The sequence below is a fragment of the Scyliorhinus torazame genome, chromosome 8 (assembly GCF_047496885.1).
Source record: "Scyliorhinus torazame isolate Kashiwa2021f chromosome 8, sScyTor2.1, whole genome shotgun sequence".
Classification (NCBI taxonomy): Eukaryota; Metazoa; Chordata; class Chondrichthyes; order Carcharhiniformes; family Scyliorhinidae; genus Scyliorhinus; species Scyliorhinus torazame.
The window spans coordinates 33,124,391-33,146,021 of NC_092714.1; positions in this window are offsets into that span (position 1 = coordinate 33,124,391).

Genomic DNA, 21,631 nt, shown 5'->3' on the forward strand with positions numbered 1-21,631 from the left:
GATGTGCAGACTCCGCACAGACAGTGACCCAAGCCGGGAATCGAACCTGGGACCCTGGAGCTGTGAAGCAATTGTGCTAACCACTGTGCTATCGTGCGGCCCTCAACATTTGATTCCCTTTTCTGACAGGAATGTACCTCCCTCCCCCTTAAAAATATTCAGTGACCCGGCCTCCACCACCTTCTCAGGCAGAGGTTTCCAAAGTCGCACAACCCCCTGAGAGATCAAATTTCCTCATATCGGTCCTAAAAGGGTGACCCCTAATTTTAAAACAGCGCCCCCTGGTTCTGGGCTCAGTCACAACAGGAAACATCCTTTCCACGTCCACTCTGTCAAGACCGTTCAGGATCTTCTCTACTTCAATCAAGTAACCCCTCACTCTGCGAAACTCCAATGGAGACAAGACCAACCTATTCAGCCTATCCTCATAAGACAACTGGCTCATTTCAGGCATCAATCTAGTAAGCCGCCTGTGAATCACCTCCAATGCGTTGAAGGAGAGCAAAACTGCACACTGTGAAGAATCTGAGTTAATAGGCTGGATTTTACATGCTCCCATCAGACGTGTGTTTGGTGGATGGGGGCTTGGGCACGTAAAATAGGGATGTGCCCACCTCACCATCTTCCCGCCCACACCTGAGTTCACCCTGACAACACGGAACACAGTAGGTGGGCGGGCGCCGAAATCAGCAGCCTGCCCACCATATTTAAATAAATAATCAAGGGTCAATTAGGACCATAGAATTCCGATAGTGCAGAAGGAGTCCTTTTGGCCCATCGAGTCTGCACCGTCAATCTGAAAGAGCACCCTACATAGGCTGACTCCCTCGCCACCCCCCTGTAACCCCGTAACCCTACCTAACCTAAACATCCTTGGATACTAAGGGGCAATTTAGCATGGCCAGGTTATTTTTCAAAAGATGCTTTAAAAGGGTGGGAGGTTTTTGGGGGGGTGCCTATGGACATCGGGTGGAAGGGGTGGCAGTATCCCCATTTCTACCTCTACTTGCTTGCTTGCCTAAACCAGCACCCAACCCCCTTGCACCTCTCTCTAAACTGGTCAAACAGTCTCTGTCCAAGACCCCTGAATCACCTTGCTTCAGGATGCATTGGGCCTTCTTGAGACTGGTTGCTGGCTCAGCAGCAGCCATTAATACACTCTTGGTGATGCAGGACTTCCTCCCCATTGAGGGGTTGAAGCCCCATTGTCAGGAAAATTAGCCCACCCACTGCACAATATGGATGCAAGGCGGGCGGGCGTGTGGCAAGCTGGCTTCCCCGGGTGGAAGGGGTGGCAGTATCCCCATTTCTACCTCTACTTGCTTGCTTGCCTAAACCAGCACCCAACCCCCTTGCACCTCTTCCTAAACTGGTCAAACAGTCTCTGTCCAAGACCCCTGAATCACCTTGCTTCAGGATGCATTGGGCCTTCTTGAGACTGGTTGCTGCCTCAGCAGCAGCCATTAATACACTCTTGGTGATGCAGGACTTCCTCCCCATTGAGGGGTTGAAGCCCCATTGTCAGGAAAATTAGCCCACCCACTGCACAATATGGATGCAAGGCGGGCGGGCGTGTGGCAAGCTGGCTTCCCCTGACTTTACTTCTGGGGAGAAGAGGGGGGGAGATCCATTCACCACCCCCCACCCCACCACCACCACCCCACTCACCCCCAACTCCCCCCACCCCCACATCCCACCAGTAATCTGTAGCTTTATGTTTCAGGTCAATGACCTTACACCAGGGCTGGGAAAAGGGGGGGGGGGGGTGGCAGAGAGTAAAGAAAGAAAAACAATGGGAAGGTTTGTGATAGTCTGGAAATCAAGAAAGATTAAATAACAAAATAGTGCAAGAACAAAGGAAGTGGTAATGGAGCAAGTAAAGGAAAAAAAGATTTGTTTAGAGGAGGTGTGAATGGCAGAATGATGACCGTCCTGAACCAAAAAGAAGGGGAGAACGAGACTAAAACCAAAGCCTGTAAAGAAAAAGAAAACAAAATGGGGGCAGAGAATTTGGCCTGGTAGTGCTTGTGGACCAAATGGAGGTTTTCCGGAAACATACATAGAAACATACATAGACAATAGAAGCAGAAGGAGGCCATTCGGCCCTTCAAATCTACTCTGTCATTCATTATGATCATGGCTGATCATGAAATTCAATAATCTGATCCCGCCGTCCCCCCATATCCCTGGATCACTTTAAACCCAAGAGCTATATCTAATTCCTTCTTGAAATTACACAATGTTTTAGCCTCAACTACTTTCTGTGATAGTGAATTCCACAGATTCACCACTCTCTGGGTGAAGAAATTTCTCTTCGCAAAGTATGAATTTAGTTCCTCAGCCATTTCTTTGTTCCTTGTTCTGAATTCCTCTGTTTCTGACTGTAAGGAGGGCTACTTTGTTTTTTTTCTCTTTACATACGTAGAGAAACTTTTACAATCATATTTATGATCCCTGCTAGCTTACTTTCATATTGTATTTTCCCCTTCTTAATCAATCCCTTGGCCCGCCTTTGCTGAATTTCAAACTGTTCCTAATCCTCAGGTCTATTGCTTTTTCTTGCTAATTTATATGCTTCTTCTTTGAATCTAATACTATCTCTAATTTCCCTTGCAAACCATGATTTTCCCACAGTTCCCTTTCTACTCGTCCGCCAAATAGGGATAAACAACTTTTGGAGTTCACCTATTCGTTCCTTGAATGCCTGCCATTGCCTGTTCGCTGTCCTTCCTTTCAGTCATGTTTCCCAGTCCATCATAACAAGATCATGCCTCATAACATCATGGTTACCTTTATTGAGATTCAACACCCTTGTCTCAGAATCAATACCTCATTGTCATAATAATGATATTTATTATTGTCACAAGTAGGCTTACATTAACACTGCAATGAAGTTACTGTGAAAATCCCCTAGTCGCCACAGTCGGGCGCCTGTTCGGGTACACAGAGGGAGAATTCAGAATGTCCAATTCACCTAACAAGCGCGTCTTTCGGGACTCGTGGGAGGAAACCGGAGCACCCGGAGTTAATCCATGCAGACACAGGGAGAACGTGCAGACTCTGCACAGACAGTGACCCAAGTCGGGAATCAAACCCAAATTCTATCATATTATGGTCCCTCATCCCCAAGGGTTCTCTCACAATTAGATTGGCAACTAATCCTTTCTCATTGCACATTCACCCGATCTTTGTTTAGTCATGCCAGTGTAGAGCATTATGAGCAGCGAATACAGTACATTAAGTTGAAAGAAGCACACATGTAAATCATAGTTTGGGACCTTGGACAGTGAGGTGGGAGAATATAAAAGGGTAGATATTGCATCTCCTGCACTTGTTCCCAAAATAGCCTCAACCCAGTTCTTACGATACTATCAGCAGCTCATCTATATGCGGGTGAACCTACTGATCACTTTAAACCTGCTCTACTCTCACCGTCACCTCTTCATACCCCTCATTGCCTCGCCCTCACCCTCTCACCCCTTTACCATCACTCCCTAAGTTCTTCAGCCATTCACCCCCTCACCTTTAACCCATTATCTACTTCATGAAGAGAACTCACAAGCCCGATTATAACAATTGGAAGCTGTTGAATAGCCTATTAAACTCCCAAAGTAAACTCTTCAATCACGCTGTATAAACAATGGCAAGCACTTGAAAAATAATTAGACAGTTGGATTGCAATCAAGAATGCATAAAATTCTCAGGGTAAACAAACAGACTTTAGAACTGCTAGCTCAGCAGATATCTAGGCCAAATACATAAAAACAATGGGAAAATATTAAACATTTATACTTATTGTATTATGCTGTTGTTTCGATAGTGTGGAAGGTACTGTAATCTTTTATGCATTAGATGGATTTTTAAAAACGTATCTGAAGACTTTTCCACTTTTGTAATGTTGATCTTTTACTTGATAGCTCGCCAGTTGGCAGAAGCAACAATCTGGCAAAAAACATTGTTTAAAGGGTGGTTACATATTCCACTCAAAGTGCTGTCATAACTAACCTTGCAGATACAACGCATACTACAGTATTTAATGATGAATTATAAAGGAGGCAAAACCATTTTCCTGAGCTTTTAAATTCTTCCCATTGTTGATCGTTAGTTCATGCCTCCAGACAGCTGGTGTAAAACCCGACAGATGCAAACGTCTGTTTGCCTCCATGAAAATTTCAAAACATTACCGAGCTGGGCCATCAATGACTCCACAATGTGGTTAGTTGCCTCCTTATTAGAGACTGGCCATTTCTGGGGCCATTTCGGGGCTGTTTCGCACAGGGATAAATCGTTGGCTTTGAAAGCGGACCAAGGCAGGCCAGCAGCACAGTTCGATTCCCGTACCAGCCTCCCCGAACAGGCGCCGGAATGTGGCGACATTTTCACAGTAACTTCATTTGAAGCCTACTTGTGACAATAAGCGATTTTCATTTCATTTTTAATTTCATTTCATTTTCATTTTCCCCTGGCCTCAGCTTTTTTTAGTCCCAATTAAGCTGTAAAATCCCAGCGCTAGGCCTTTGGAGCAGAAGTGTTCCATCAGTTTCGCAGGTAAACAGGCAAACAATGTGGTAAAAAAATTAACAAGTCAAATATCCTCAGGATTTCAACAAGAGTCTAATTCTAATGAATCACGCAGGAGACTTAAAGTGTTATACTGAAAATGAAAGTTAATGAAAACACACTGGGCTCCACACCGGTGGGTAACTTCAAAATGGAAACTTCTTAAAATAGGAATCCTGTCACTGAATTCTCCTTTTCGATCATGCCTGGGAGAACCCGAACTAAGTGATGGGTGTACGCCCTGCATAGCATCAGCCGATGCTCAGTTGTTGGCATTCTTGCCTGTCGAGGCAAAAGTTTGTGGGTTCAAGTCCCACTCCAGGACTTGAATATCCAAATCCAGGCTGAGGGAGTGCTGCACTATCATGGATGCCACCTTTCAGATGAGCTGTTAAACTGAGGCCCCACCTGCCTGCTCCAGTTGACATAAAAGATTCCATGGCACCATTTTGAGGAAGAGCTGGGGAGTAATACCCTAGTGCCCTGGCCAATATTTATCTCTCCGTAACTTCACTAAAGCAGATTATCTAGTCCTTATCACATTGCTGGTTGTAGGGGCTTGCTGTGTGCCTACTGGCCGCCACCTTTCCCATATTACCATAGTGACCACCCTTAAAAAAAACTTCATTGACCAATATACACTTTGAACCATGCTGCGGTCTAGAAAAATGCTATATAAATGTAACTGTTTATTTATTCGTGTGCAAGGGGCCTAATGCCCGTGTTGTGCAGCAACCCTGGAAGCAAATTCTTTAAATGCCTGAAGCGAAAAACAGCAGCTAAAGTTTTCAGAACATAATAACGCTTTTTTTTTTAGCAAGATTGCCATCAAGTGGCTGACTGGGCAAAATGTGCATCTTTCCACAAAACATTGCTTACTTTATTTTAGTTTGTGGTGAGGTCTAAAAAGACACATAATTAAATCGCTTGACTCCATCCCTCTGTGTTTATCGTGTTACATAATTATAAAGTAGAACAAGTGGGTTAATAATCCCTTGGGGAAGATAGTGCAAATGACAAGTGTGTGCACTGTATGCATTTGCTGGTGCTGCAGATAGAAAAAGATTTAAATAGATTTAAAAAGTCAAGTTCTAGATTAACTTAGCTGGGACATTGCCAGACTTCACCCCTGCCTGAGCTCCTCTGCTGCAGAAACCCTCATTCATGCCTTGTTATCGCTAGGCTGGACTAACTCGCAACATAGAAGCATAGAAAATAGGAGCAGGATGAGGCCTTCGACCCTTCAAGCCTTCTCCACCATTCATTATGATCATGACTGATCATCTAACTCAATAGCCTAATCCCGCCTTCCCCTTATAACCTTTGATCCCCTTCGCCCCAAGTACAATGTCTAACTGCTTCTTGAATACATGTTTAGGCCTCTACTACTTCCTGTGGTAACAGATTCCACAGGCTGACTACTCTCTGGGTGAAGAAATGTCTCCTCATCTCTGTCCTAAATGGTCTCCCTCATATGCTCAGACTGTGATTTCCGGTTCTGGACACCCACACCATCGGGAACTTCCTTGCTGCAAATACCTTGTCTAGTCCTGTCCGAATTCAATAGGTTTCTATGAGATCCCCCCGCTGTAGCTATCTGGGATGGCCACTTACAACTAGGGAAACTCGCAAAGCCTAGCGGGTAAAATGGATGAGGCAAGATTCAGGCAGGCTCAGAGCCTGAAATGTATATTTACAAGCAAGGAGTCCAGACGGTATCGAAACTCCGACTAATTAGCATTTTGATGGGCCGATTAGCATTTGATGGCTCATCTCCACCAAGACAAATGACTGGTACTTGAGCGAGCGGTACAGTCCCAGACATTTCGGCGCCACTCCCTGTACTAGGGAAGCGTAAACAACAGGGTCAGTGTTCGCTTGGGACACGCCTAGCCATCCAGGCACCCGCCCATTTATTGGTTAGAAATCGAACATAGTGATCGGGGATCACCCAATTAGTGGGGTCCAAACTGAAGGACCGCCCAAAAGAGCGCGAAAACCCCCAAGCATAAGAAGAGAGTCCGCCATGTGTTTGTCCTCTCTTGGACCTGGCACCCGGCTACGACCATCTCCAATCGCAGCACCACCAGAAGCAAGTCCAAGTTCAACGCTCGCTACCAGACGGATGAGCCTAGCTGAGCAGCAGTTACTCCTACAGACTCGATAGATCCAGAATCGAACAACTGCCACTGTTCCTCTGGCCTAAGCCGGGTGCCTGAAGTTAAGTACAGGTTGTCTTAGTCGATAGGTGTAGTTAACTAGTAGTGTATGTTACATGATCAATTGTGTGTAAATAAAGTACCCTTTGTGGTGATATGCATCACTGTAAATACACAAGGGGTTAATGTAGATACACTACAACTAAATATACACTAGAGGGAGCACCAGAGACATCATGGTACACAGACATTCAACCAATAGGTCAGTAAGATAGGACACGACCAATGGGCAGTCAAGACACACCCAGAGGTGACACTACCACAAGGGGGTTACCCATATAAAAGGACAGGGCACACATGCTCTTTCTCTTTCCATAGGCGACACTCAGAGAGACAGGGGCAGATCGGAAGCATCACACCCACACGTGGATTAGAGCAGACTGGTTAGTTAGATTGAGTTACTATAGTAAGATTAGCAGGAGAGTTGAACTCAAGTAGGAGAATTGTTAACTGTTCAATAAATGTGTATCTTCAAGTCTGAACCTTCCTTTGTCAGAGTATACATCAAGGAAGCAGCTTATGCTACATGAAGAAGCAGAACACAACACCCTTGACCTTGAACTAACTAACTGGTGTTTGGCTCTTTGATCGATAGCCGGTTGAACCTTGAGGTGGTATCATTCGATACCTGGCAACTCTGAGCATTAGAACATAGATCCCAAAAGAAAGGAGGGCAAACCCACTGATTGCCGTAGTTAGAGCAGAGCCACAGAAAAGGCAACCCCCCCCCCCCCACCTCATTATTCTGAACTCTAGCAAATACAATCTTAATTGGCTCAATCTCTCCTTATACGTCAGCCTAGCCATCCCAGGAATCAGTCTGGTAATGCTTCTCAGCATTCTCGCTGGAGCAAGAACATCCTTCCTCAGATATGGAGATCAAAACTGCACACAATATCCCAGGGGTGGCCTCACCAAGACCCTGTATAATTGCAGCAAGACATACTTCTCCTGTACTCGAAACCTCTCGCTATGAAGGCCAGCATACCATTTGCCTTCCTTCCTGCCTGCTGCACCTGGATGCTCATCTTCAGCAACTGGTGTACGAGGACCACCCAGATCTTGTTGCACATTCCCCTCTCCTGATTCATGACCAGATAATAAGCTGCCTTCCCGTTTTTGCAACGAAAGTGGATAACCTCACATTATCCAAAATGTATTTAATCTCCATTCAGTTGCCCATTCTTTCATGTTGTCCAAATCACACTGAAGGATCTCTGCCTCCTCCTCACAGCTCACCCTCCCACACAGCTTTGTGTCATCTGTAAATTTGGAGATATTACAATTTGTTCCCTCATCTAAATCATTAATATACATTGTGAACAGCTGGGGTTCGAGCCCCAATCCCCACGGTTCCCCCCTAGCCACCTCCGCCATCCTGTCTGCCAGCAAGTTTTCTATCCATCTCAATACACTACCCCTACTCCCATATGCTCTAATTTTTACACACTAATCTTTTATGTGGGACTTTGTTGAAAGTCTTCTGAAATTCCAAATAAACCACATCCACTGGCTCGCCCTCATCGACTCTATGAGTTACATCCTCGAAGAATTCCAGTAGATTTGTCAGGCGTGATTTCCCCTTCATACATCCATGCTGACTCTGTCCGATCCTGCCATTGTTTTCTAAGGGCTCTGCTAGAAAATCTTTGATAATGGATTCTAGAATTTTCCCCAATATTGATGTCAGGCTTACTGGTCTATAATTCCCTGCTTTCGCTCTACCTTCCTTTTTAAATAGTGGAGTTACATTAGCCACCCTCAAATCTGCAGGAACTGTTCCAGAGTCTACAGAATCTTGGATGATGACCACCAATGCATCCACTATTTCTAGGGCTACTTCAGTTCCATCCTCACTCAAAACCCTGTGGGGACGATTCTTCCAGCCCCGCGCCGGGCCGGAGAATCGCCACGACCGCGCCACGACGTCCCGACGCCGGCGCGCGATTCTCCGCGGTGGGGACAATCGGCGTCATTTGCGCCGCCACATTTGGGGTGGCGCGGGCCGCTGGAATCGGCGGGGCCGCCGATTCTCTGCCCCGGATGGGTCGAGCGGCCGCCCCGGTACGACAGAGTCCCGCCAGCGCCGTTCACCCCTGGTCGCTGTAGGCGGGAACTCTGCGGGAATGCTCGGGGGGGGGGGGGCCGGCCCGTGGGGGGGGGAGGGGGGCTCCTTCACCGGGGGGGACCTCCGATGGGGTCTGGCCCGCGATCAGGGCCCACCAATCGGCGGGCCGGCCTCTCTCCCCCCCCCCCAGGCCTACTTTCCGGCGCGGCCAGCCCCTGAACACTGACCCCATGTTGGGTTGGGGCCAGCGTGCGTAAGGAGTTCCCCGCACATGCGCAGGATGGCGCGGCCCAACTGCACATGCGCAGGATTGAGCTGGCCCAACTGCGCATGTGCGGGTTGTCGGAGCGCCCATTTGGCGCCGCGTAAGGAGGCTGGAGCGGCGTGAACCGCTCCAGCACCATGCTGGCCCCCTGTGGGGGCCCGACTGAACTTATCAGAAAGAGGAAACTTCCCAGCTCCAAATTCCTGTTGCCCACACTCACTCTGCTCGTGCACACTGTGTCCCATCCACCCTGTACCCACTCCCATGTGAGAAATGCATTGATTATAAACTGCCTACCCTTGCTTTCAAATCCCTTCATGGCTTCGCTCCTCCCTATCTTTGTAATCTCCTCTAGCCCACGACCCTGTGAGATATCTGTGCTCATCCTACTCTGGCCTCACATCCCTGATTTTACTCACTTCAACATGCCTTCAGCTGTGGAATTCCCTCCCTAATCCTTCCTGTCTGAGTATTTCTCACCCCTCCTTAAATCCTGCCCCTTTGACCAAGATTTTTGTCATCTACCTTAATTTTCCTTATGAGAGGCTCTGTGACATATTTTGTTTTATAATGCTGCTGTGAAGCACCTTGGCCCATTTTATTACCTTAAAGACACTTTATCGATGTAAGTTGATTTTGTTGTTGTTTCTGTCACCGTTGTTATCAATTAAAGTCTACAAGATGTGTGAAAGTGACCAAGTCTGATCCTTTTTCCTTCAGATAGCCATTGCCAGCAACTTGAAATAGCATTGATGAGCTTAAGTGACGGTGTTGCCAATAGTTGGTATAAATCTAATTCTAACACTTTGTGATATCCAAGTAAAATGTATTTTTATGACAATAGTCCTTCACAATACAGTAATCAAAGAAAATACAGTAAAAAGCTTTTTAAAAGTGAATTACATTATCTTTTACACTTAAACTGTGAAAACTTCATTTGAAAATAAATAAAGCAAGTTTTGTGTTTAAATATGTAAACTAAGAGGAAACCAACAAGTTAACTTAGGTGTTGGCAGCTGCTTAGAATATTTGATCTGTCCTTACCACGTTGCAACAGCTGCCTGCAGCTCTTAAAATTGCATGTCTGGGGATTCTCCAGTTTTCAAGTTTGATACTGACCTTAAGTTCCTCTAGGGCACTTTGGATGTCAACACATATGTGCCAGATACTTCAGATAACCCCTGAGGAAGAAATAGTGTGGACTGAGATCAGGTGATTAAGAAGCCAATATGTGCTTTACACTTCAATAGAATGATGGTGATGGTCCCGTGGGAGGTTCTCTGGAATCTACCCAAGCAGTAAGGACAACATTGCTGACATGGACTACAGGCACATCATCTTGACAGACAATAGTGTCAAAAGGTAGCTCCTCCCAACTTCCTTTGAAATAACATAAGGTTCAGTTTATACTTTCAACACCAGTCATGGTTTGAGGCAACTTGTGAATATGATTCAGGTTTTCCTCTTTTCATATGGAACTTAGATAACGACTTTGGCCTTTGTGACCACGTCTGTTCCTTCCCAAGTGCTGTATTTAATTGTGAAAGGTGTTAACAATATATTTCTATGGCACACATACCTCTTGGTCAGAAGGTTATGAGTTTAAGCCTTGCTCAAACTCCTAAGCACTTTGCTAATGCTGAGGGAGTGGAGTATTGTCAGGGATCCCGACTTGTAGTTGAGGCTGTCCAAAGGCTGTACCTGCCTACTTAAGTGATTATTAAGAATCACGACAAACCCCTGTATTGAGATAGCACCTTTCGCACAGTTAAGCATCCCAAAGTGTTAATCTATAGCATAGTTCCATAGCATTATTCAGAAAAGAACAGGGAGATTTCTCAGTATGTTGGCTAACATTCCTGCCTCAAACTAAATCACTGAAATGATTTCCCTTCCATCTTCCACATTAGTTTTATGTCCAGGTTGTAGAGTAAGAAGTCTTACAACACCAGGTTAAAGTCCAACAGGTTTGTTTGGAGTCGCTAGGTTTCGGAGCACAGCTCCTTCATCAGGTGAATGAAGAGGTGGGCTCCACAAACACATATATAGACAAAATCAATGATGCAAGATGATACTTTGAGTGCGAGTCTTTGCAGGTAATTAAGTCTTTACAGGTCCAGACGGTGCAACTGGAGAGAGGGTAATCACAGGTTAAAGAGTTGTGAATTGTCGCAATTCAGGATAGTTGGTAGGAGTTTGCAAGCGCAGGCCACATGGTGGGGGGTGAATGTAATGAGACATGAATCCAAGGTCCCGGTTGAGGCTGTACTCACACGTGCGGAACTTGGTTACCAGTTTCTGATCGGCGATTCTGCGTCCTGAAGGCCGCCCTGGAAATCGCTTACCCAAAGATCCGAGGCTGAATGCCCTTGTCTGCTGAAGTGTTTGCCCGACTGGAAGGGAACATTCCTGCCTGGAATTGTTGCACGGTTGTAGAGGTTCAATGACTATGCCCTGAACCACTGTCTACTTCTTTAGATTTTGTTCTTACAATTTAAAAGAATCCTTCCTCTTTTCTGTCAAAACCATTTTTTCCCTGTACCTGTGCTCGACAAAACTTAAGAGGCTTATTTGCCAATTTGGATATCAAAGGATAGGTTTGAGCCCCAAGAATCTCCCACAGAATTTTGGAAATGCAACCATCTATTTGCAGAGGTTGTGCTCCAATGAGGACATTCAAAAGAATTGTAATTGCGGGAAAGACACCGTTTAAAATATTAGTGATTTCATAAGTACATGTGGCCAGGTATGGCAATATCTACCATCAATTTAATTTGTGGTGGAAATTGAAGTACATGAAATGAAAATCGCTTATTGTCACAAGTAGGCTTCAATGAAGTTACTGTGAAAAGTCCCTAGTCGCCACAATCCGGCGTCTGTTCAGGGAGGCTGGTACGGGAATTGAACCATGCTGCTGGCCTGCCTTGGTCTGCTTTAAAAACCAGCTCTTTAGCCCTGTGCTAAACCAGCCCCTAACATGTTAATTACTGTTGGAAAGATTGGTGTTTCATGGAGAGGCCTGGAAGTGTGTAGGGTTGAAGATAAACGGATTATTGTTAACCCATAACTATGTACACATCCAAGGTACAACCATGCATGGGTGCTGTTTCCATGTTGTCTCCTTCCTGACTCTACTCGACACACGGTCTACTGTCATGTGACTCTACATCACCATGTGGGTGGTACTGTTCTCCAGTCTCAATTAACCTTCACTCTCCCAACACCCTTTTCCTACACCTCTCCCCATACCCTTACCCAAATATATTTACAATGTAATCTTTACCTGTTACCCCTTCTCCCCACCTCGAGACTCTTACTTTATAAATGCAGATGGTCTGGTGGCTTGACAAACCATAGATTATCATAGATCACAGAATGTACAGTGCAGAAGGAGGCCATTCGGCCCATCGAGTCTGCACCAGCTCTTGGAAAGAGCACCCTACCCAAGGTCAACACCTCCACCCCATCCCCATCACCCAGTAACCCCACCCAACACTAAGGGCAATTTTAGACACTACGGGCAATTTATCATGGCCAATCCACCTAACCTGCACATCTTTGGACTGTGGGAGGAAACCGGAGCACCCGGAGGAAACCCACGCACACACGGGGAGGATGTACAGACTCCGCACAGACAGTGACCCAAGCAGGAATCGAACCTGGGACCCTGGAGCTGTGAAGCAATTGTGCTATCCACAATGCTACCAGGCTGCCCTTCCAGATCTCATTCTGTCATGTTTGGAGGGATGATAGCCTCAGCTGTTTTGGGTTGACTTTGTTATGTTGGCGTTGTATTTGTGGTACTTTGGGTTTTGAGTGCTCGGTTCTCTCCATTTCATTCACTTACTGCACTCCCTCAATTTGAGTTTCTCTTTATCAACAACCTGCCTGCTTTGTTGGGATACTGTGGGTTTGTCCCGCTCCTTAAGAAGGGAATGTTCACACCGTTCATTCCTCAGTTTTTCCTGTTCCATGCGGTCTGCCATGTTCTTCTGAAAAGTTGAGGTTTCAATTTTGGCCGGGATTTTTTGGCTCCCGTTTGCGGCGGGCGGTGTTGGCAGCGGGAGCACAAAATATCACGAGAAGTGCAAAATCATGTTTTACATCTGCATGAAAGCGCGACACAATTGTTCCCTCCTCCACCACCAGCCCACGCCCCCTCCCGCCAGTGATGAGAAACGTTTCCCGACGTTGAACCTCGTTATAATAAATTAACACATTGCTATCAGGCCCAGATGCCGGAATCAGCCCCCAACCCCGTCTAAAAAAGCACATCCACCATGGTGTGATCTCAGAACAGCCTGAAGTACGACTGGTCCCAGAAGGCCTTGCACATGGCAAACAGACCTCCTGGGGAGCTCAGGGGAGTGCAGCATTCGGGGGAGATGGTAATGCCCGGGTTCTGCATAGGTAGTATCCGTGTACCCCCGGCACCCTGGCATTGCCTGGGTTTGCCTTGAACCAGATGCCGGGGTAGTGTCCAGAGGGGTGCACTGGGACTACCTGTAAAAATGGCGCCCGGATCATCGAGTGTCAAAGTTGCTGGCAGGGCGGGCGAATCAGAGGCCACCCCTCCAGCGATTCGATGTGGAGCCTGTGAGTTGAGCTTTTTTGTTTCGCAAGTGTGGCGGAAAAAGCCTCCATTGCCATCACCGGTTTCAACGGCACGTTTCCCGCCTGACATCGGCCTTTGCTGATATTCACAATTTCAGGCGTGTCATTTTTCAACAACTTGATGGCCCTCAGTAAATTGGAAGAATTCAGTACTCTTTCTTCTAGTTGTTTGAGCTTTAGCGCCAGATTTACATTTTCTGATCTTACTTCTGCTCTTTTTTGTCCACATGCAATAGAACCTGACCTTCATTTTGGTTTCATTTTAGCCAAGTCTGTTTCTGCTGAAGTCTTGTTTAATTGTGCTTCTCATGGCTTCATTATCTGCTCCCCACTTGGAAATCTCCACATACCTTCAATGTCTCGTCTTTTCCATTCAATTGGTTCTTCAACACTTCAGTCTCTTTCTTTTTACCTCATGGCTTCCTCCTGGAATATTGAACATTGCTGAATCTTCTCGGCCAACTTGTTCTTCAGTTTTTTCAGAGTGGCATTAAATTCATTTTTGCCTCTTTGCAATTTTTCCAGAGGAACAACCTTTGACCTGAGGGATCCTTGTCGCTTCTGAAGGTCCTTCACCACATTTTCCTTTTCTTTGCAAATCTTAGTTGCTTCATCTTGTAATTCAACAGGGTCCTCGTGGGTTTCTTCAGCTGTTCTTCCATTCTGCTGTTATTGATATTTCTTCATGTTGCTGAAGAGTTGTGTACTTTCTAGCATTTGATCCTGAAGGATGATCAGCCATCCTTTTAACTCATTATTTTCTTGTTGACCTCTTGTCAACTCACACTGTGCTTCAGCAACTGATAGCTCCAACACTACTTTTGCTAAAGTGGAATTCAACATGTTTTTTTAAGATTATTTCAGATGCCTTTCCTTCATGAAAAAAAAATGAAAATCACTTATTGTCACAAGTAGGCTTCAAATGAAGTTACTGTAAAAAGCCCCTAGTCACCACATTCCGGCACCTGTTCGGGGAGGCTGCTACGGGAATCGAACCGTGCTGCTGGCCTGCCTTAGTCTGCTTTCAAAGCCAGCGATTTAGCCCTGCGCTAAACAGCCCCTCAGTCACAGCCAGCTGCTAGTTGCACACAACCTCTCACTGTTGCAGTTTGGATAACGTGTCAACAGTTTTGAAAAAAAATCTCTTTTTCAGCCTTTCTCAGTCTCCTCTTTGTTCTGTGCAAAACTCTTAAGCTCATGCACTTCATTGCTTTGATATGGTCTGCCACCATTTTGTGATTTTCTTGAGTATTGTCTACTCCAGGCTGGGGTCTGCTGGCTGCCTTGCTCTGTGGTCTTCTGTCTCACTCACTCTGAGGTGTCCTACACTTTCAGTGCTTTACAGGAGGCATTCTAGACCAATGTTTTTCCAGAGAACCATTTTTGCCAACCGGCCGACCGTCGTGCCTTTGACGAAAGTCTTCGTCAGCCACATTAAGAATATCTTTCAGGTGCTTTCTGTGCTGAAACAAGAGGTTTGATATTTGCCTTTGGTTTGATCTTAGCCCAGTTTGTAATCTTTCACTTTCTTCCGATCCCATTCAGATTGAATTTATTTAATTCTTTCTGTGCAATATCGATCTTGAATTTTCTTTCTAAGACTTTGAGTCTTCCACCAATTTGAGATAATTCACAAATTACTTTATTTCAATATTTTTGAGATTTTAACTGGTCTTCTGAACTCAGTCCAGGGGCGAGATTCTCCGACCCCCTGCCGGGTCGGAGAATCACCGGGGGCTGGCTTGAATCCCGCCCCCGCCAGTTGTCGAATTCTCCGGCACCGGATAATCGGCGGGGGCGGGAATTGCATCGCGCCGGTTGGCGGGCTCCCCCCCCCCCCCCGCGATTCTCCGGCCCGGAAGGGCCTAAGAACCGCAGCTAAAATGCCTGTCCCGCTGGCGTAGATTAAACCACCTACCTTACCGGTGGGACAAGGCGGCGCAGGCGGGCTCCAGGGTCCTGGGGGGAGCGTGTGGCGATCTGGCCCAGGGGGGTGCCCCCACGGTGGCCTGGCCCGCGATCGTGGCCCACTGATCCGCGGGCGGGCCTGTGCCGTGGGGGCACTGCTTTCCTTCTGCCTTCGCCACGGTCTCCACCATGGCGGAGGCGGAAGAGACTCTCTCCACTGCGCATGCGCGGGAATGCCGTCAGCGGCCGCTAACGCTCCCGCGCATGCGCCGCCCGGAGATGTCATTTCCGCGCCAGCTGGCGGGGCACCAAAGGCCTTGTCCGCCAGCTGGCGGGACGGAAATTAGTCCGGCGCAGGCCTAGCCCCTTAAGGTTGGGGCTCGGCCCCCCAAGATGCGGAGCATTCCGCACCTTTAGGGCGGCGCGATGCCCGACTGATTTGTGCCGTTTTGGGCGCCAGTCAGCGGACATCGCGCCGATACCGGAGAATTTCGCCCCTGTTGTCTGGATCTCATAGAATTTACAATGCAGAAGGGGGCCATGTGGCCCATCGCGTCTGCACCGACCCATCAAAAAAGCACCCTATTTAAGCCCCACGCCTCCACCCTATCCCCTTTATCCCCATAACCCCACCTACCCTTTTTTGACACTAAGGGAAATTTAGAATGGCCAATGCACCTAACCTACACATCTTTGGACTGTGGGGGTAAATCACGCAAACACAGGGAGAACGTGCAGACTCCGTACAGACAGTGACCCAAGCCAGGAATTGAACCTGAGACCCTGGAGCTGTGAAGCAACTGTGCTAACCACTGTGCTACTGTGCTGCCCAACTGTATCCTGTATGTGAACACTGACAGGTCCATTTAACTAGATGTTAACTGTCTTTCACTCTTTAGTGTTGCTCTGAAGTCTCAGTCCTTTCTGTGATGAATTTTGATTCAGAGATTCTGCAGACATTTTGCTGTTGTTGTACTGTTTATTACTCGAATTATTCCCATTGGTATCTTTTCTTACATTGGATGGTTTCTCAACTGGATCACAGAGAAGTGAGGAGTTTTTACTCCCAGGAACCATTCCTGAATTGTGGCATACTGTCCCAGATTGTGGAAAAACAACTTTGCCTGCTATACATTTGCAAATATAAAATTTTAATTTTAATGGGTAATTCAGGAATAATTCCAACCCACACAAGATTCCATTTTCAGAGCACAAGTTGAATTTACTTTAAAAAGTGAGATAGGCACACGATTCCCATCAATACCCTGTACTAATACTTTCTAATTCAGAAAACGTTCTGTAGAAAATGATAAATCCTTTTGTGAACAACAAACTCCATGTCAGACCAGAATCTCTCAGAATAATAATCTTTCTAGACTCTTTCTTGGACAAAAATGGAGTGGCGTCAACTTCAAATATAAAGCCTTATAATCCTCTGCATGCATATCTGTTCCCAAGGTAACACTGTTAGATACAATAGGTTTCTCACAATCTTCACTTTCTGGTGCAGCTTTATCTGTAGAAGTTCAGGTCACTTTCACTCGGTTCATTGATTTAACACGCATTTTCTTTTCTGGTGTAACCTTTTCTAAAGACGAGTGTCCCTATCAATGCCATCGGTTCTCCATTCCTCTGCAATAAATTGTGTTATATGTCCTGTTTTATGGCAAGAAAGAGCACATTGTTTTATTTTGTAATGGACAGGAGGGGGTGGGGATTAATTTAAATAACTTTGATTTCTTCTCATACCAGACCGTTGTAAACAGAAGGAGTTTTGATTCTGATTTCATTCCCATTTATATGTGGTGGCATAGTTTCGAACACCACAATTTTGGTATGAAGCAATTTTTAATAATAACACCACAGCAAACTAGGGATAGGATGAATTCAAAGGGTTAGTTTATTTGCACACACTCAAAATGGGGGAGAGGGAGGGGTCACCATGTAGCCCCCTCATTCAAAAGAAGAGGGATAAAAGCAAGGAAAGATTTACAAGGCAAAGGCAACATAGAAGGGAATTATTCTTTCACACAAGACCAGAGTTCATAATCAAAGTACGATGGGGTAACCCTTTAGGGAGGTCCACAGGTTGAAAACTGATGCTGTATAATTCACCCTTCCAGTTGAATTGACTTTACATGAGGAGATAGGCATGCAGAGGTCATTAGGGTCTCTTCAGAGATAATGGGGCACACATTTCTGTTATACAGCCATGATAGATCCTTTTGTTCAGGGTGACAGTCAAACACAAGGCAGAATTCTCCAGTCCTTCCACAGTGTGTGTTCCAGTGCCAGAAGTGGCTCACAAATGAATAATGGTGTGATCTTCCAGTCCCTCCAAAGTTGATGATGATTTACAATCCTTGCCTGTGCCGCCATCGACGAACGTACGGCGGGGTCAACTCCGACAGGATCCCAGCATCACGAAAGATTGGAGCATTCCACCTCGAGCTTCAGCCATTTTAAGGTCATTGTGGATGGTGAATCTGTGGAAATCTTTGCCGCAGAAGGCTGTGGAGACCAAATCACTGAGTGTCTTTAAGACAGAGATAGATAGGTTCTTGATTAATAAGGGGATCAGGGATAATGGGGAGAAGGCAGGAGAATGGGGATGAGAAAAATATCAGCCATGATTGAATGACGGAGCAGACTCGATGGGCCGAGTGGCCTAATTCTGCTCCTATGTCTTATGGTCTTATGATCCTGTTGTTCGGTTTTTATACCTTTAGAAATTTGCCATGAGGGAATAAATATATACATATTTATATAATATTCATGTGACATCTTAGTAACTGATTCTCCTCATAGCATCAGAGAAAAACGAATAAATTCTATTTCTAAATTATATCGAACCTGAATATTGCAAAGTCTGCTTAACCTGTCGTCCCTGTGACAGACTGAAATAGTTGCTTCTGAGGCTTGGTGCTGCAGATAAGGTGGAATAGTCAACCACGAACATCAGGAGGAAGGGGCAGAAATAGAGTGACTGACCATAGTGCCCACCAATGGGGTTGCTCAGCGATGTGGTAATTCTATGTCCTGTGGGGACGGTAACATGTGTACCAACTTGGGAGTAGCTGTCATGGGACAGACCAAATTGGGGATAATTGTTTAGATTCGAACAAACAGATGTCTCTCTTGTTTCCATCAGGTATATACAAAATGCTTTCTCCCTTCAATGAAGGTATCTTTCTTCTCATATATATATTCTTTCTTGTATATTCTTTTACTGACATGATCAATTATAATTGTCATATAATTATAATCAATAATATTGTTGTTTTAACATACTAATTGTCATAGTCATTCATCCCTGTTATGTCCAGGTACAGCTTTGAACCTAAGTGAGACTCTGATAGGAACCTCATGGCTCTTTACCGTATAGTTTTGTCAGCACGGACTCAATGGGCCGAATGGCCTCTTCTGTATGACTCTATAACCTTATTCTCCTATTAAAAGTTCTGTGGGAAGCCATGAGAGCCCCTTTCATTTTTTTTAATTTTTAAAAAATAATTTAGAGTACCCAATTCATTTTTTCCAATTAAGGGGCAATTTAGCATGGCTAATCCACCTAGCCTGCACATCTTTGGGTTGTGGGGGCGAAACCCGCACAAACAGGGTCCCTTTCATGACCAAGGCAGATCCCATGGTTTCTCAGCAGCCCACCCAGACGTCAGTGACCCGTGTGAGTCACTAAATCTTGTTAAAACTCTGCCTCCCTCACCAGAGATTTTAACTCCTCACTTTTGAAGATCTAGCCTCTGAATTCCCGCAAAAGCTGCTCCGACTTGGACTACCTCAACAACTGCCCACCTCTCCGATGGTTCAATCCCTTCTTCTGAGACTGACACAACTTCTATATGTAAGGCAATTTGAGATTGTGCGCTGAATCCTTCCCCACAATCTTCTATAAGACAGTTAAATTAAACCTTTGTAAATCACTGGTTAGGACTCAACTGGAGTGCAGTGTCCAATTCTAGGTACTGGGCTTTAGGAAGGAGGCTTTGAAGAAGGTATGGATACTTGTCATATGCCAAGGACGAGAGACATCAGTTGCACGGAGCACAGAAGGGTACGGTTAGACTTTTTAAAAAAATTATTTTGTGAAATCTGGCTGTTACTGAGAAGGCCAGCACTCATTAATAATAATAATCACTTATTATCACAAGTAGGTTTCAATGAAGTTACTGTGAAAAGCCCCGAGTCGCCACATTCCGGCGCCTGTTCGGGGAGCTGGTACGGGAATTGAACCCGCGCTGCTGGCATTGTTTTGCATTGCTGTTCAGCCCACTGTGCTAAACTTACCCCTGTGCTAAACCAGCCTTTATCCATCACTCATTGCCCTTGTGAAGGTGGTGGTGAGACCATAAGGCTTTAAGATGTATGAGCGGAAGAAAACCATTCAGCCCATCGAGTCTGTGCCTCCATTCAATGAGATGGTGACTGATCCGATGTGTTAATCCTCAACTCCACTTTCCCATCTTACCCCCATTATCCTTCATTCCCTTACTGATTAAAAATCTGTCTATCTCAGTCTAGAACATACTTAACGATCCAGCCTCTACATCCCCTTGCGGTAAAGAATTCCACAGATACATGACCCTCTGAGAGAAGGAATTCCTCCTCATTCCTGCCTTAAATGGCTGACTCCTTACTCTGAGATTATGCCCCGGGGTCCCACACTCTCCACCAAGAGGAAACAATCTCTCGGCATCTATTCCCTCAAGCCTCCTGAGAATCCTATATGTTCACTAAGGTCGCCTCCAATTCTTCTAAACTCCTTGGAGTACAGGCCCAATCTACTCGTCCTCTCCTCATAAGAAAATCCCTCCATACCCCGGATCAACCTCGGGAACCTTCTCTGGACTGCCTCCAATGCCAGTGTGTCTTTCCTTAGATAAAGGGACCAAACATCTTCACAATATTCCAGGTGTGGTCTAACTAATAATAATAATAACAACCTTTTATGGTCACAAGTATGAAGTTACTGTGAAAAGCCCCTAGTCGCCACATTCCAGCGCCTGTTCGGGTAGGCTGGTACGGGAATTGAACCCGCACTGCATGCCTTGTTCTTCATCACAAACTAGCTGCCTAGCCCACTGAACTAAACCAGCCCCTAGTGCCTAACTAGCGCCTTCTATAGTTTTAGCAGGACTTCCCTATTTCTATACTCAAAAAAAAGTGTTCCATTTGCCTTCTGTTGCTCTTATTAGCCTTAGTTTTATTAGCTCTGATTATGTCACCTTTGCTCACGAGTCGCCAGGTATCTTTCTGATACCGCCACGTGGTTCAAGTTCGAGTTATGATTAATAAGACAGCACACCGCTTAGTAAGAGTTAAATCAACGATCATTTATTATGTACAGCAATAAATACTTACACAATAATCCTACTTTCTATATCACTACCTGCCACTACTGGCCAATACTTAACTTTTGAGGATGGCCCACCAAGTCAGGGAAACAAATGGCTTATCGAATTGGGTCTGGCCTGCGGTGTTCAAAAGGCTGATACAGGTCGATGGCTAGGAGTCTCTATTGGGTAGCGATCGCTGGAGTCAAACTTACGGTTTCTGGTCGATGTTCTTGCGAAGGTTGCGAGCAGGAGAAGAAGGGAGAGAAGGGGCGATCTGAACTTGGCCCCCATTTTTATAGGGGCCAAGGGCTTCCCGCCTCTTGGGGCGGACCTTGACCCTGAGTCCCAAGTGATTGGACGTGTTCCCAATCACTGGGTTCGATATGCTCCAATAATGGGGCGCTTCCTCGATCGGGGGGTGGTCGTTCACCTGTCTTTGTTTCGGCCACTACTGGCGCCGAGAGGTCTGGCCCGGCATTCAATTGCTAATATGTTGCAATTGTTCCCGGGGATAGCCGATTAAACTGCAGATGTCTGTGTTGATGTGCTGCTAATGGTCGCAGGCATCGATCTGGGCCGACTTCCCCAGAGCTGAATACGCTATTCTGTCTGCAGCTGTCCGTTTGTGCCCTGTTGGCTGCTT